This window comes from Triturus cristatus, chromosome 1_1 (genome assembly GCF_964204655.1).
Source record: "Triturus cristatus chromosome 1_1, aTriCri1.1, whole genome shotgun sequence".
NCBI classification, from domain to species: Eukaryota; Metazoa; Chordata; class Amphibia; order Caudata; family Salamandridae; genus Triturus; species Triturus cristatus.
In genome coordinates this window covers 410,952,552-410,967,698 of record NC_140579.1, presented here as the reverse complement: position 1 = coordinate 410,967,698, position 15,147 = coordinate 410,952,552, and positions in this window count along the sequence as shown.

Genomic DNA, 15,147 nt, shown 5'->3' with positions numbered 1-15,147 from the left:
TGCTCTAGAGCCAGAGAACCAGATCAGCAGAGCTGCTCTAGAGCCAGAGAACCAGGTCAGCAGAGCTTCTTTAGAGCCAGAGAACCAAGTCAGCACAGCTGCTCTAGAGCCTAGGAACCAGGTCAGCAGAGCTGCTCTAGAGCCAGAGAACCAGGTCAGCAGAGCTGCAGAAGAGCAAGAGAACCAGGTCAGCAGAGGTGCTTTAGAGCCAGAGAACCAGGTCAGCAGAGCCATTGTAGAGACAGAGAACCAGGTCAGCAGAGCTGCTCTAGAGCCAGAGAACCAGGTCAGCAGAGCTGCTTTAGAGGCAGAGAACCACGTAAGCAGAGCTGCTTTAGAGCTAGAGAACTAGGTCAGCAGAGCCGCTTTAGAGCCAGAGAACCAGGACAGCAGAGCCGCTCTAGAGCTTAAGAACCAGGTCAGCAGAGCTGCTCTAGAGGCAGAGTACCAGGTGAGCAGAGCTGTTGTAGAGCCAGAGAAACATGTCAGGAGAGCTGCTGTAGAGCCAGAGAACTAGGTCAGCAGAGGTGTTTTAGAGCCAGAGAACCAGGTCAGCAGAGCTGCTCTAGAGCTAGAGAACCTGGTCAGCGGAGCTGCTTTAGAGGGAGAGAACCAGGTCAGCAGAGCCGCTTTACAGCCAGAGAACCAGGTCAGCAGAGCCGCTTTATAATCAGAGAACCAGGTCAGCAGTGCCGCTTTGCAGCCAAAGAACCAAGTCAGCAGAGCTGCTCTAGAGCCTAACAACCAGGTCAGAAGATAGGCTCTAGAGCCAGAGAACCAGGTCGGCAGAGCTGCTTTAGAGCCATAGAACTAGGTCAGTAGAGCTGCTTTAGACCCAGAGGACCAGGTCAGCAGAGCTGCTCTAGACCCTACGAACCAGGTCAGCAGAGATGCTCTAGAGCCAGAGAACCAGGTCAGCAGAGCTCCTTTAGAGCCAGAGAACCAGGTCAGCAGAGCCGTTGTAGAGCCAGAGAAGCACGTCAGTAGAGCTGTTGTAGAGCCATAGAACCAGGTCAGCAGAGCTGCTCTAGAGCCTAAGAACCAGGTCAGCAGAGCTGCTGTTGAGCCAGAGAACCAGGTCAGCAGAGCTGCTGTCGAGCCAGAGAACCAGGTCAGCAGAGCTGCTTTAGAGGGAGAGAACCAGGTCAGCAGAACTGTTTTAGAGCCTAAGAACCAGGTCAGCAGAGCTGCTTTAGAGCCTAAGAACCAAGTCAGCAAAGCTGCTCTAGAGGCAGAGAACCCGGTCAGCAGAGCTGCTTTTGAGCCAGAGAACCAGGTCAGCAGAGCTGCTTTAGAGCCAGAGAACCAGATCAGCAGAGCTGTTCTAGAGCCTAAGAACCAAGTCAGAAGAGCTGCTCTAGAGCCAGAGAACCAGGTCAGCAGAGCCGCTTTAGAGCCAGAGAACCAGGTCAGCAGAGCCGATTTAGAGCTAGGAACCAGGTCAGCAGATCCGCTCTAGAGCCAGAGAACAAGGTCAGCAGAGCCACTCCAGGGCCAGAGAACCAGGTCAGCAGAGCCGCTTTAGAGCCAGAGAACCAGGTCAGCACAGCTGCTCTAGAGCCTAGGAACCAGGTCAGCAGAGCTGCTCTAGAGCCAGAGAACCAGGTCAGAAGATCTGCTGCAGAGCAAGAGAACCAGGTCAGCAGAGCTGCTTTAGAGCCAGAGATCCGGGTCAGCAGAGCTGTTGTAGAGCCAGAGAACCAGATCAGCAAAGCTGCTTTAGAGCCAGAGAAACAGGTCAGCAGAGCTGCTTTAGAGTCAGAGAACTAGGTCAGCAGAGCTGCTCTAGAGCCAGAGAACCAGGTAAGCAGAGCTGCTTTAGAGCAATAGAACCAGGTCAGCAGAGCTGCTTTAGAGCCAGAGAACCAGGTCAGCAGAGCCGTTGTAGAGCCAGAGAACCAGGTCAGCAGAGCTGCCCTTGAGCAAGAGAACCAGGTCAGCAGAGCCACTTTAGAGCCAGAGAACCAGGTCAGCAAAGCCGCTTTAGAACCAGTGAACTAGTTCAGCAGAGCTGCTCTAGAGCCTAACAACCAGGTCAGCAGAGCTACTCGAGAGGCAGGGAACCAGGTCAGCAGAGCTGCTTTAGAGCGAGAGAACCAGGTCAGCAGAACTGCTTTAGAGCGAGAGAACCAGGTCAGCAGAGCTGCTTTAGAGCCATGGAACCAGGTCAGCAGAGCTGCTTTAGAGCCAGAGAACCAGGTCAGCAGAGCTGTTGTAGAGCCAGAGAACAATGTCAGCAGAACTGCTGTAGAGCCAGAGAACCAGGTCAGCAGAGGTGCTTTAGAGCCAGAGAACCAGGTCAGCAGAGCTGCTTTAGAGCTAGAGAACCAGGTCAGCAGAGCTGCTTTAGAGGGAGAGAACCAGGTCAGCAGGGTCGTTGCAGAGCCAGAGAACTAGGTCAGCAGAGCTGCCATAGAGCCTAAGAACCATGTCAGCAGAGCTGCTCTAGAGCCAGAGAACCAGTTCAGCAGAACTGCTTTAGAGCTAGAGAACCAGGTCAGCAGAGCTGCTTTAGAGGGAGAGAACCAGGTCAGCAGAGCCGCTTTAGAGCCAGAGAACCAGGTCAGCAGAGCCGCTTTATAGCCAGAGATCCAGGTCAGTAGAGCCACTTTATAGCCAGACAACCAGGTCAGCAGAGCTGCTCTAGAGCCTAAGAATCAGGTCAGCAATGTTGCTGTAGAGCCAGTGAACCAAGTCAGCAGAGCTGCTGTAGAGCTAGAGAACCAGGTCAGCAGAGCTGCTTTAGACCCATAGAACCAGGTCAGCAGAGCTGCTTTAGAGCCAGAGGACCACGTCTGCAGAGCCGTTGAAGAGCCAGAGAACCAGGTCAGCAGAGCTGCTCTAGACCCTAAGAACCAGGTCAGCAGAGCAAGCCAAAGAACCAGGTCAGCAGAGGTGCTCTAGAGCCAGAGAACCATGTCAGCAGAGTCACTTTAGAACCAGAGAACCAGGTAAGCAGAGTCACTTTAGAGCCAGAGAACCAGGTCAGCAGAGCTGCTCTTGAGCCAGAGAACCAGCTTTAGAGCCAGAGAACTAGGTCAGCAAAGCTGCTCTAGAGCCTAAGAACCAGGTCAGCAGAGCTGCTTTAGAGCCATAGAACCAGGTCAGCAGAGCTGCTCTAGAGCCTAAGAACCAGGTCAGCAGAGCTGCTCTAGAGCCAGAGAACCAGGTCAGCAGAGCTGCTGTAGAGCCAGAGAAACCAGATCAGCAGAGATGCTTTAGAGAAAGAGAACCAGGTCAGCAGAGCTGTTTTAGAGCCAGAGAACCAGGTCAGCAGAGCTGCTTTAGAGCCAGAGAACCATATCAGCAGAGCTGCTCTAGAGCCTAAGAACCAAGTCAGCAAAGCTGCTCTATAGGCAGAGAACCCGGTCAGCAGAGCTGCTTTTGAGCCTGAGAAACCAGGTAGGCAGAGCCGATTTAGAGCAAGGAACCAGGTCAGCAGATCTGCTCTAGAGCCAGAGAACCAGATCAGCAGAGCTGCTGTAGAGCCAGAGAAACCAGATCAGCAGAGATGCTTTAGAGGGAGAGAACCTGGTCAGCAGAGCTGTTTTAGAGCCAGAGAACCAGGTCAGCAGAGCTGCTTTAGAGCCAGAGAACCATATCAGCAGAGCTGCTCTAGAGCCTAAGAACCAAGTCAGCAAAGCTGCTCTATAGGCAGAGAACCCGGTCAGCAGAGCTGCTTTTGAGCCTGAGAAACCAGGTAGGCAGAGCCGATTTAGAGCAAGGAAACAGGTCAGCAGATCTGCTCTAGAGCCAGAGAACCAGATCAGCAGAGCTGCTCTAGAGCCAGAGAACCAGGTCAGCAGAGCTTCTTTAGAGCCAGAGAACCAAGTCAGCACAGCTGCTCTAGAGCCTAGGAACCAGGTCAGCAGAGCTGCTCTAGAGCCAGAGAACCAGGTCAGCAGAGCTGCAGAAGAGCAAGAGAACCAGGTCAGCAGAGGTGCTTTAGAGCCAGAGAACCAGGTCAGCAGAGCCATTGTAGAGACAGAGAACCAGGTCAGCAGAGCTGCTCTAGAGCCAGAGAACCAGGTCAGCAGAGCTGCTTTAGAGGCAGAGAACCACGTAAGCAGAGCTGCTTTAGAGCTAGAGAACTAGGTCAGCAGAGCCGCTTTAGAGCCAGAGAACCAGGACAGCAGAGCCGCTCTAGAGCTTAAGAACCAGGTCAGCAGAGCTGCTCTAGAGGCAGAGTACCAGGTGAGCAGAGCTGTTGTAGAGCCAGAGAAACATGTCAGGAGAGCTGCTGTAGAGCCAGAGAACTAGGTCAGCAGAGGTGTTTTAGAGCCAGAGAACCAGGTCAGCAGAGCTGCTCTAGAGCTAGAGAACCTGGTCAGCGGAGCTGCTTTAGAGGGAGAGAACCAGGTCAGCAGAGCCGCTTTACAGCCAGAGAACCAGGTCAGCAGAGCCGCTTTATAATCAGAGAACCAGGTCAGCAGTGCCGCTTTGCAGCCTAACAACCAGGTCAGAAGATAGGCTCTAGAGCCAGAGAACCAGGTCGGCAGAGCTGCTTTAGAGCCATAGAACTAGGTCAGTAGAGCTGCTTTAGACCCAGAGGACCAGGTCAGCAGAGCTGCTCTAGACCCTACGAACCAGGTCAGCAGAGATGCTCTAGAGCCAGAGAACCAGGTCAGCAGAGCTGTTGTAGAGCCAGAGAACCAGGTCAGCAGAGCTGCTTTAGAGCCATAGAACCAGGTCAGCAGAGCTGCTCTAGAGCCTAAGAACCAGGTCAGCAGAGCTGCTGTTGAGCCAGAGAACCAGGTCAGCAGAGCTGCTGTTGAGCCAGAGAACCAGGTCAGCAGAGCTGCTTTAGAGGGAGAGAACCAGGTCAGCAGAACTGTTTTAGAGCCTAAGAACCAGGTCAGCAGAGCTGCTTTAGAGCCTAAGAACCAAGTCAGCAAAGCTGCTCTAGAGGCAGAGAACCCGGTCAGCAGAGCTGCTTTTGAGCCAGAGAACCAGGTCAGCAGAGCTGCTTTAGAGCCAGAGAACCAGATCAGCAGAGCTGTTCTAGAGCCTAAGAACCAAGTCAGAAGAGCTGCTCTAGAGCCAGAGAACCAGGTCAGCAGAGCCGCTTTAGAGCCAGAGAACCAGGTCAGCAGAGCCGATTTAGAGCTAGGAACCAGGTCAGCAGATCCGCTCTAGAGCCAGAGAACAAGGTCAGCAGAGCCACTCCAGGGCCAGAGAACCAGGTCAGCAGAGCCGCTTTAGAGCCAGAGAACCAGGTCAGCACAGCTGCTCTAGAGCCTAGGAACCAGGTCAGCAGAGCTGCTCTAGAGCCAGAGAACCAGGTCAGAAGATCTGCTGCAGAGCAAGAGAACCAGGTCAGCAGAGCTGCTTTAGAGCCAGAGATCCGGGTCAGCAGAGCTGTTGTAGAGCCAGAGAACCAGATCAGCAAAGCTGCTTTAGAGCCAGAGAAACAGGTCAGCAGAGCTGCTTTAGAGTCAGAGAACTAGGTCAGCAGAGCTGCTCTAGAGCCAGAGAACCAGGTAAGCAGAGCTGCTTTAGAGCAATAGAACCAGGTCAGCAGAGCTGCTTTAGAGCCAGAGAACCAGGTCAGCAGAGCCGTTGTAGAGCCAGAGAACCAGGTCAGCAGAGCTGCCCTTGAGCAAGAGAACCAGGTCAGCAGAGCCACTTTAGAGCCAGAGAACCAGGTCAGCAAAGCCGCTTTAGAACCAGTGAACTAGTTCAGCAGAGCTGCTCTAGAGCCTAACAACCAGGTCAGCAGAGCTACTCGAGAGGCAGGGAACCAGGTCAGCAGAGCTGCTTTAGAGCGAGAGAACCAGGTCAGCAGAACTGCTTTAGAGCGAGAGAACCAGGTCAGCAGAGCTGCTTTAGAGCCATGGAACCAGGTCAGCAGAGCTGCTTTAGAGCCAGAGAACCAGGTCAGCAGAGCTGTTGTAGAGCCAGAGAACAATGTCAGCAGAACTGCTGTAGAGCCAGAGAACCAGGTCAGCAGAGGTGCTTTAGAGCCAGAGAACCAGGTCAGCAGAGCTGCTTTAGAGCTAGAGAACCAGGTCAGCAGAGCTGCTTTAGAGGGAGAGAACCAGGTCAGCAGGGTCGTTGCAGAGCCAGAGAACTAGGTCAGCAGAGCTGCCATAGAGCCTAAGAACCATGTCAGCAGAGCTGCTCTAGAGCCAGAGAACCAGTTCAGCAGAGCTGCTTTAGAGCTAGAGAACCAGGTCAGCAGAGCTGCTTTAGAGGGAGAGAACCAGGTCAGCAGAGCCGCTTTAGAGCCAGAGAACCAGGTCAGCAGAGCCGCTTTATAGCCAGAGATCCAGGTCAGTAGAGCCACTTTATAGCCAGACAACCAGGTCAGCAGAGCTGCTCTAGAGCCTAAGAATCAGGTCAGCAATGTTGCTGTAGAGCCAGTGAACCAAGTCAGCAGAGCTGCTGTAGAGCTAGAGAACCAGGTCAGCAGAGCTGCTTTAGACCCATAGAACCAGGTCAGCAGAGCTGCTTTAGAGCCAGAGGACCACGTCTGCAGAGCCGTTGAAGAGCCAGAGAACCAGGTCAGCAGAGCTGCTCTAGACCCTAAGAACCAGGTCAGCAGAGCAAGCCAAAGAACCAGGTCAGCAGAGGTGCTCTAGAGCCAGAGAACCATGTCAGCAGAGTCACTTTAGAACCAGAGAACCAGGTAAGCAGAGTCACTTTAGAGCCAGAGAACCAGGTCAGCAGAGCTGCTCTTGAGCCAGAGAACCAGCTTTAGAGCCAGAGAACTAGGTCAGCAAAGCTGCTCTAGAGCCTAAGAACCAGGTCAGCAGAGCTGCTTTAGAGCCATAGAACCAGGTCAGCAGAGCTGCTCTAGAGCCTAAGAACCAGGTCAGCAGAGCTGCTCTAGAGCCAGAGAACCAGGTCAGCAGAGCTGCTATAGAGCCAGAGAAACCAGATCAGCAGAGATGCTTTAGAGGGAGAGAACCAGGTCAGCAGAGCTGTTTTAGAGCCAGAGAACCAGGTCAGCAGAGCTGCTTTAGAGCCAGAGAACCATATCAGCAGAGCTGCTCTAGAGCCTAAGAACCAAGTCAGCAAAGCTGCTCTATAGGCAGAGAATCCGGTCAGCAGAGCTGCTTTTGAGCCTGAGAAACCAGGTAGGCAGAGCCGATTTAGAGCAAGGAACCAGGTCAGCAGATCTGCTCTAGAGCCAGAGAACCAGATCAGCAGAGCTGCTGTAGAGCCAGAGAAACCAGATCAGCAGAGATGCTTTAGAGGGAGAGAACCAGGTCAGCAGAGCTGTTTTAGAGCCAGAGAACCAGGTCAGCAGAGCTGCTTTAGAGCCAGAGAACCATATCAGCAGAGCTGCTCTAGAGCCTAAGAACCAAGTCAGCAAAGCTGCTCTATAGGCAGAGAACCCGGTCAGCAGAGCTGCTTTTGAGCCTGAGAAACCAGGTAGGCAGAGCCGATTTAGAGCAAGGAACCAGGTCAGCAGATCTGCTCTAGAGCCAGAGAACCAGATCAGCAGAGCTGCTCTAGAGCCAGAGAACCAGGTCAGCAGAGCTTCTTTAGAGCCAGAGAACCAAGTCAGCACAGCTGCTCTAGAGCCTAGGAACCAGGTCAGCAGAGCTGCTCTAGAGCCAGAGAACCAGGTCAGCAGAGCTGCAGCAGAGCAAGAGAACCAGGTCAGCAGAGGTGCTTTAGAGCCAGAGAACCAGGTCAGCAGAGCCATTGTAGAGACAGAGAACCAGGTCAGCAGAGCTGCTCTAGAGCCAGAGAACCAGGTCAGCAGAGCTGCTTTAGAGGAAGAGAACCACGTAAGCAGAGCTGCTTTAGAGCTAGAGAACTAGGTCAGCAGAGCCGCTTTATAGCCAGAGAACCAGGACAGCAGAGCCGCTCTAGAGCTTAAGAACCAGGTCAGCAGAGCTGCTCTAGAGGCAGAGTACCAGGTGAGCAGAGCTGTTGTAGAGCCAGAGAAACATGTCAGGAGAGCTGCTGTAGAGCCAGAGAACTAGGTCAGCAGAGGTGTTTTAGAGCCAGAGAACCAGGTCAGCAGAGCTGCTCTAGAGCTAGAGAACCTGGTCAGCGGAGCTGCTTTAGAGGGAGAGAACCAGGTCAGCAGAGCCGCTTTACAGCCAGAGAACCAGGTCAGCAGAGCCGCTTTATAATCAGAGAACCAGGTCAGCAGTGCCGCTTTGCAGCCAAAGAACCAAGTCAGCAGAGCTGCTCTAGAGCCTAACAACCAGGTCAGAAGATAGGCTCTAGAGCCAGAGAACCAGGTCGGCAGAGCTGCTTTAGAGCCATAGAACTAGGTCAGTAGAGCTGCTTTAGACCCAGAGGACCAGGTCAGCAGAGCTGCTCTAGACCCTAAGAACCAGGTCAGCAGAGATGCTCTAGAGCCAGAGAACCAGGTCAGCAGAGCTGCTTTAGAGCCAGAGAACCAGGTCAGCAGAGCCGTTGTAGAGCCAGAGAAGCACGTCAGTAGAGCTGTTGTAGAGCCAGAGAACCAGGTCAGCAGAGCTGCTTTAGAGCCATAGAACCAGGTCAGCAGAGCTGCTCTAGAGCCTAAGAACCAGGTCAGCAGAGCTGCTCAAGAGCCAGAGAACCAGGTCAGCAGAGCTGCTGTAGAGCCAGAGAACCAGGTCAGCAGAGCTGCTTTAGAGGGAGAGAACCAGGTCAGCAGAACTGTTTTAGAGCCTAAGAACCAGGTCAGCAGAGCTGCTTTAGAGCCTAAGAACCAAGTCAGCAAAGCTGCTCTAGAGGCAGAGAACCCGGTCAGCAGAGCTGCTTTTGAGCCAGAGAAACCAGGTCAGCAGAGCTGCTTTTGAGCCAGAGAACCAGGTCAGCAGAGCTGCTTTAGAGCCAGAGAACCAGATCAGCAGAGCTGTTCTAGAGCCTAAGAACCAAGTCAGAAGAGCTGCTCTAGTGCCAGAGAACCAGGTCAGCAGAGCCGCTTTAGAGCCAGAGAACCAGGTCAGCAGAGCCGATTTAGAGCTAGGAACCAGGTCAGCAGATCCGCTCTAGAGCCAGAGAACAAGGTCAGCAGAGCCACTCCAGGGCCAGAGAACCAGGTCAGCAGAGCCGCTTTAGAGCCAGAGAACCAGGTCAGCACAGCTGCTCTAGAGCCTAGGAACCAGGTCAGCAGAGCTGCTCTAGAGCCAGAGAACCAGGTCAGAAGATCTGCTGCAGAGCAAGAGAACCAGGTCAGCAGAGCTGCTTTAGAGCCAGAGATCCGGGCCAGCAGAGCTGTTGTAGAGCCAGAGAACCAGATCAGCAAAGCTGCTTTAGAGCCAGAGAAACAGGTCAGCAGAGCTGCTTTAGAGCCAGAGAACTAGGTCAGCAGAGCTGCTCTAGAGCCAGAGAACCAGGTAAGCAGAGCTGCTTTAGAGCAATAGAACCAGGTCAGCAGAGCTGCTTTAGAGCCAGAGAACCAGGTCAGCAGAGCCGTTGTAGAGCCAGAGAACCAGGTCAGCAGAGGTGTTCTAGAGCCAGAGAACCAGAGAACCAGGTCAGCAGAGCTGCCCTTGAGCAAGAGAACCAGGTCAGCAGAGCCACTTTAGAGCCAGAGAACCAGGTCAGCAAAGCCGCTTTAGAACCAGTGAACTAGTTCAGCAGAGCTGCTCTAGAGCCTAACAACCAGGTCAGCAGAGCTACTCGAGAGGCAGAGAACCAGGTCAGCAGAGCTGCTTTAGAGCGAGAGAAACAGGTCAGCAGAACTGCTTTAGAGCGAGAGAACCAGGTCAGCAGAGCTGCTTTAGAGCCATGGAACCAGGTCAGCAGAGCTGCTTTAGAGCCAGAGAACCAGGTCAGCAGAGCTGTTGTAGAGCCAGAGAACAATGTCAGCAGAACTGCTGTAGAGCCAGAGAACCAGGTCAGCAGAGGTGCTTTAGAGCCAGAGAACCAGGTCAGCAGAGCTGCTTTAGAGCTAGAGAACCAGGTCAGCAGAGCTGCTTTAGAGGGAGAGAACCAGGTCAGCAGGGTCGTTGCAGAGCCAGAGAACTAGGTCAGCAGAGCTGCCATAGAGCCTAAGAACCATGTCAGCAGAGCTGCTCTAGAGCCAGAGAACCAGTTCAGCAGAGCTGCTTTAGAGCTAGAGAACCAGGTCAGCAGAGCTGCTTTAGAGGGAGAGAACCAGGTCAGCAGAGCCGCTTTAGAGCCAGAGAACCAGGTCAGCAGAGCCGCTTTATAGCCAGAGATCCAGGTCAGTAGAGCCACTTTATAGCCAGACAACCAGGTCAGCAGAGCTGCTCTAGAGCCTAAGAATCAGGTCAGCAATGTTGCTGTAGAGCCAGTGAACCAAGTCAGCAGAGCTGCTGTAGAGCTAGAGAACCAGGTCAGCAGAGCTGCTTTAGACCCATAGAACCAGGTCAGCAGAGCTGCTTTAGAGCCAGAGGACCACGTCTGCAGAGCCGTTGAAGAGCCAGAGAACCAGGTCAGCAGAGCTGCTCTAGACCCTAAGAACCAGGTCAGCAGAGCAAGCCAAAGAACCAGGTCAGCAGAGGTGCTCTAGAGCCAGAGAACCATGTCAGCAGAGTCACTTTAGAACCAGAGAACCAGGTAAGCAGAGTCACTTTAGAGCCAGAGAACCAGGTCAGCAGAGCTCCTCTTGAGCCAGAGAACCAGCTTTAGAGCCAGAGAACTAGGTCAGCAAAGCTGCTCTAGAGCCTAAGAACCAGGTCAGCAGAGCTGCTTTAGAGCCATAGAACCAGGTCAGCAGAGCTGCTCTAGAGCCTAAGAACCAGGTCAGCAGAGCTGCTCTAGAGCCAGAGAACCAGGTCAGCAGAGCTGCTGTAGAGCCAGAGAAACCAGATCAGCAGAGATGCTTTAGAGGGAGAGAACCAGGTCAGCAGAGCTGTTTTAGAGCCAGAGAACCAGGTCAGCAGAGCTGCTTTAGAGCCAGAGAACCATATCAGCAGAGCTGCTCTAGAGCCTAAGAACCAAGTCAGCAAAGCTGCTCTATAGGCAGAGAACCCGGTCAGCAGAGCTGCTTTTGAGCCTGAGAAACCAGGTAGGCAGAGCCGATTTAGAGCAAGGAACCAGGTCAGCAGATCTGCTCTAGAGCCAGAGAACCAGATCAGCAGAGCTGCTGTAGAGCCAGAGAAACCAGATCAGCAGAGATGCTTTAGAGGGAGAGAACCAGGTCAGCAGAGCTGTTTTAGAGCCAGAGAACCAGGTCAGCAGAGCTGCTTTAGAGCCAGAGAACCATATCAGCAGAGCTGCTCTAGAGCCTAAGAACCAAGTCAGCAAAGCTGCTCTATAGGCAGAGAACCCGGTCAGCAGAGCTGCTTTTGAGCCTGAGAAACCAGGTAGGCAGAGCCGATTTAGAGCAAGGAACCAGGTCAGCAGATCTGCTCTAGAGCCAGAGAACCAGATCAGCAGAGCTGCTCTAGAGCCAGAGAACCAGGTCAGCAGAGCTGCTGTAGAGCCAGAGAAACCAGATCAGCAGAGATGCTTTAGAGGGAGAGAACCAGGTCAGCAGAGCTGTTTTAGAGCCAGAGAACCAGGTCAGCAGAGCTGCTTTAGAGCCAGAGAACCATATCAGCAGAGCTGCTCTAGAGCCTAAGAACCAAGTTAGCAAAGCTGCTCTATAGGCAGAGAACCCGGTCAGCAGAGCTGCTTTTGAGCCTGAGAAACCAGGTAGGCAGAGCCGATTTAGAGCAAGGAACCAGGTCAGCAGATCTGCTCTAGAGCCAGAGAACCAGATCAGCAGAGCTGCTGTAGAGCCAGAGAAACCAGATCAGCAGAGATGCTTTAGAGGGAGAGAACCAGGTCAGCAGAGCTGTTTTAGAGCCAGAGAACCAGGTCAGCAGAGCTGCTTTAGAGCCAGAGAACCATATCAGCAGAGCTGCTCTAGAGCCTAAGAACCAAGTCAGCAAAGCTGCTCTATAGGCAGAGAACTCGGTCAGCAGAGCTGCTTTTGAGCCTGAGAAACCAGGTAGGCAGAGCCGATTTAGAGCAAGGAACCAGGTCAGCAGATCTGCTCTAGAGCCAGAGAACCAGATCAGCAGAGCTGCTGTAGAGCCAGAGAAACCAGATCAGCAGAGATGCTTTAGAGGGAGAGAACCAGGTCAGCAGAGCTGTTTTAGAGCCAGAGAACCAGGTCAGCAGAGCTGCTTTAGAGCCAGAGAACCATATCAGCAGAGCTGCTCTAGAGCCTAAGAACCAAGTCAGCAAAGCTGCTCTATAGGCAGAGAACCCGGTCAGCAGAGCTGCTTTTGAGCCTGAGAAACCAGGTAGGCAGAGCCGATTTAGAGCAAGGAACCAGGTCAGCAGATCTGCTCTAGAGCCAGAGAACCAGATCAGCAGAGCTGCTCTAGAGCCAGAGAACCAGGTCAGCAGAGCTTCTTTAGAGCCAGAGAACCAAGTCAGCACAGCTGCTCTAGAGCCTAGGAACCAGGTCAGCAGAGCTGCTCTAGAGCCAGAGAACCAGGTCAGCAGAGCTGCAGCAGAGCAAGAGAACCAGGTCAGCAGAGGTGCTTTAGAGCCAGAGAACCAGGTCAGCAGAGCCATTGTAGAGACAGAGAACCAGGTCAGCAGAGCTGCTCTAGAGCCAGAGAACCAGGTCAGCAGAGCTGCTTCAGAGGCAGAGAACCACGTAAGCAGAGCTGCTTTAGAGCTAGAGAACTAGGTCAGCAGAGCCGCTTTAGAGCCAGAGAACCAGGACAGCAGAGCCGCTCTAGAGCTTAAGAACCAGGTCAGCAGAGCTGCTCTAGAGGCAGAGTACCAGGTGAGCAGAGCTGTTGTAGAGCCAGAGAAACATGTCAGGAGAGCTGCTGTAGAGCCAGAGAACTAGGTCAGCAGAGGTGTTTTAGAGCCAGAGAACCAGGTCAGCAGAGCTGCTCTAGAGCTAGAGAACCTGGTCAGCGGAGCTGCTTTAGAGGGAGAGAACCAGGTCAGCAGAGCCGCTTTACAGCCAGAGAACCAGGTCAGCAGAGCCGCTTTATAATCAGAGAACCAGGTCAGCAGTGCCGCTTTGCAGCCAAAGAACCAAGTCAGCAGAGCTGCTCTAGAGCCTAACAACCAGGTCAGAAGATAGGCTCTAGAGCCAGAGAACCAGGTCGGCAGAGCTGCTTTAGAGCCATAGAACTAGGTCAGTAGAGCTGCTTTAGACCCAGAGGACCAGGTCAGCAGAGCTGCTCTAGACCCTAAGAACCAGGTCAGCAGAGATGCTCTAGAGCCAGAGAACCAGGTCAGCAGAGCTGCTTTAGAGCCAGAGAACCAGGTCAGCAGAGCCGTTGTAGAGCCAGAGAAGCACGTCAGTAGAGCTGTTGTAGAGCCAGAGAACCAGGTCAGCAGAGCTGCTTTAGAGCCAGAGAACCAGGTCAGCAGAGCTGCCATAGAGCCAAAGAACCAGGTCAGCAGAGCGGCTTTGGAGCCAGAGAACCAGGTCAGCAGAGCTGCTTTAGAGGGAGAGAACCAGATCAGCAGAGCAACTGTAGAGCCAGAGAAACCAGGTCAGCAGAGCTGCTATAGAGGGAGAGAACCAGGTCAGCAGAGCTGCTTTGGAGCCAGAGAACTGGGTCAGCAGAGCCGCTGTAGAGACAGAGAACCAGATCAGCAGAGCTGCATTAGAGCCAGAGAACGAGGTCAGCAGAGCTGCTTTAGAGCCAGAGAACCCGGTCAGCAGAGCTGCTATAGAGACATAGAACCAGGTCAGCAGAGCGGCTTTAGAGCCAGAGAACCAGGTCGGCCGAGCTGCTTTAGAGGGAGAGAACCAGATCAGCAGAGCTGCTGTAGAGCCAGAGAAACCAGGTCAGCAGAGCTGCTTTAGAGGGAGAGAACCAGGTCAGCAGAGCTGCTTTAGAGCCAGAGAACTGGGTCAGCAGAGCCGCTGTAGAGACAGAGAACCAGATCAGCAGAGCTGCTTTAGAGCCAGAGAACCAGGTCAGGAGAGCTGCTTTAGAGCGAGAGAACCACGTCAGCAGAGCTGCTCTAGAGCCAGAGAACCAGGTCAGCAGAGCTGCTTTAGAGCCATAGAACCAGGTCAGGAGAGCTGCTTTAGAGCCAGAGAACCAGGTCAGCAGAGCCGTTGTAGAGCCAGAGAACCAGGTCAGCAGAGCTGCTCTAGAGCCAGAGAAGCAGGTAAGCAGAGCTGCACTAGAGCCAGAGAACCAGGTCAGCAAAGCCGCTTTAGAGCCAGAGAACCAGGTCAGCAGAGCCGCTCTAGAGCCTAAGAACCAGGTCAGCAGAGCTACTCTAGAGGCAGAGATCAATGTCTGCAGAGCTGTTGTAGAGTCAGAGAACAATGTCAGCAGAGCTGCTGTAGAGCCAGAGAACCAGGTCAGCAGAGGTGCTTTAGAGCCAGAGAACCAGGTCAGCAGAGTTGCTTTTGAGACAGAGAACCAGGTCAGCAGAGCTGCTTTAGAGCCTAAGAAGCAAGTCAGCAGAGCTGCTCTAGAGCCAGAGAACCAGGTCAGCAAAGCTGCTTTAGAGCCAGAGAACCAGGTCAGCAGAGCCGCTTTAGAGCCAGAGAACCAGGTCAGCAGAGCCGATTTAGAGCCAGGAACCAGGTCAGCAGATTCGCTCTAGAGCCAGAGAACAAGGTCAGCAGAGCCACTCCAGCGCCAGAGAACCAGGTCAGCAGAGCCGCTTTAGAGCCAGAGAACCAGGTCAGCAGAGCTGCTCTAGAGCCTAAGAACCAGGTCAGCAGAGCTGCTTTAGAGCCAGAGAACCAGGTCAGCACAGCTGCTCTAGAGCCTAGGAACCAGGTCAGCAGAGCCGCTTTAGAGCCAGAGAACCAGGTCAGCAGAGCCGATTTAGAGCCAGGAACCAGGTCAGCAGATTCGCTCTAGAGCCAGAGAACAAGGTCAGCAGAGTCACTCCAGGGCCAGAGAACCAGGTCAGCAGAGCCGCTTTAGAGCCAGAGAACCAGGTCAGCAGAGCTGCTCTAGAGCCTAAGAACCAGGTCAGCAGAGCTGCTTTAGAGCCAGAGAACCAGGTCCGCACAGCTGCTCTAGAGCCTAGGAACCAGGTCAGCAGAGCTGCTCTAGAGCCAGAGAACCAGGTCAGCAGATCTGCTGCAGAGCAAGAGAACCAGATCAGCAGAGGTGCTTTAGAGCCAGAGAACCAGGTCAGCAGAGCCATTGTAGAGCCAGAGAACCAGGTCAGCAGAGCTGCTTTAGATGCAGAGAACCACGTAAGCAGAGCTGCTTTAGAGCCAGAGAACCAGGTCAGCAGAGCCGCTGTAGAGCCAGAGAACCAGGACAGCAGAGCCGCTCTAGAGCT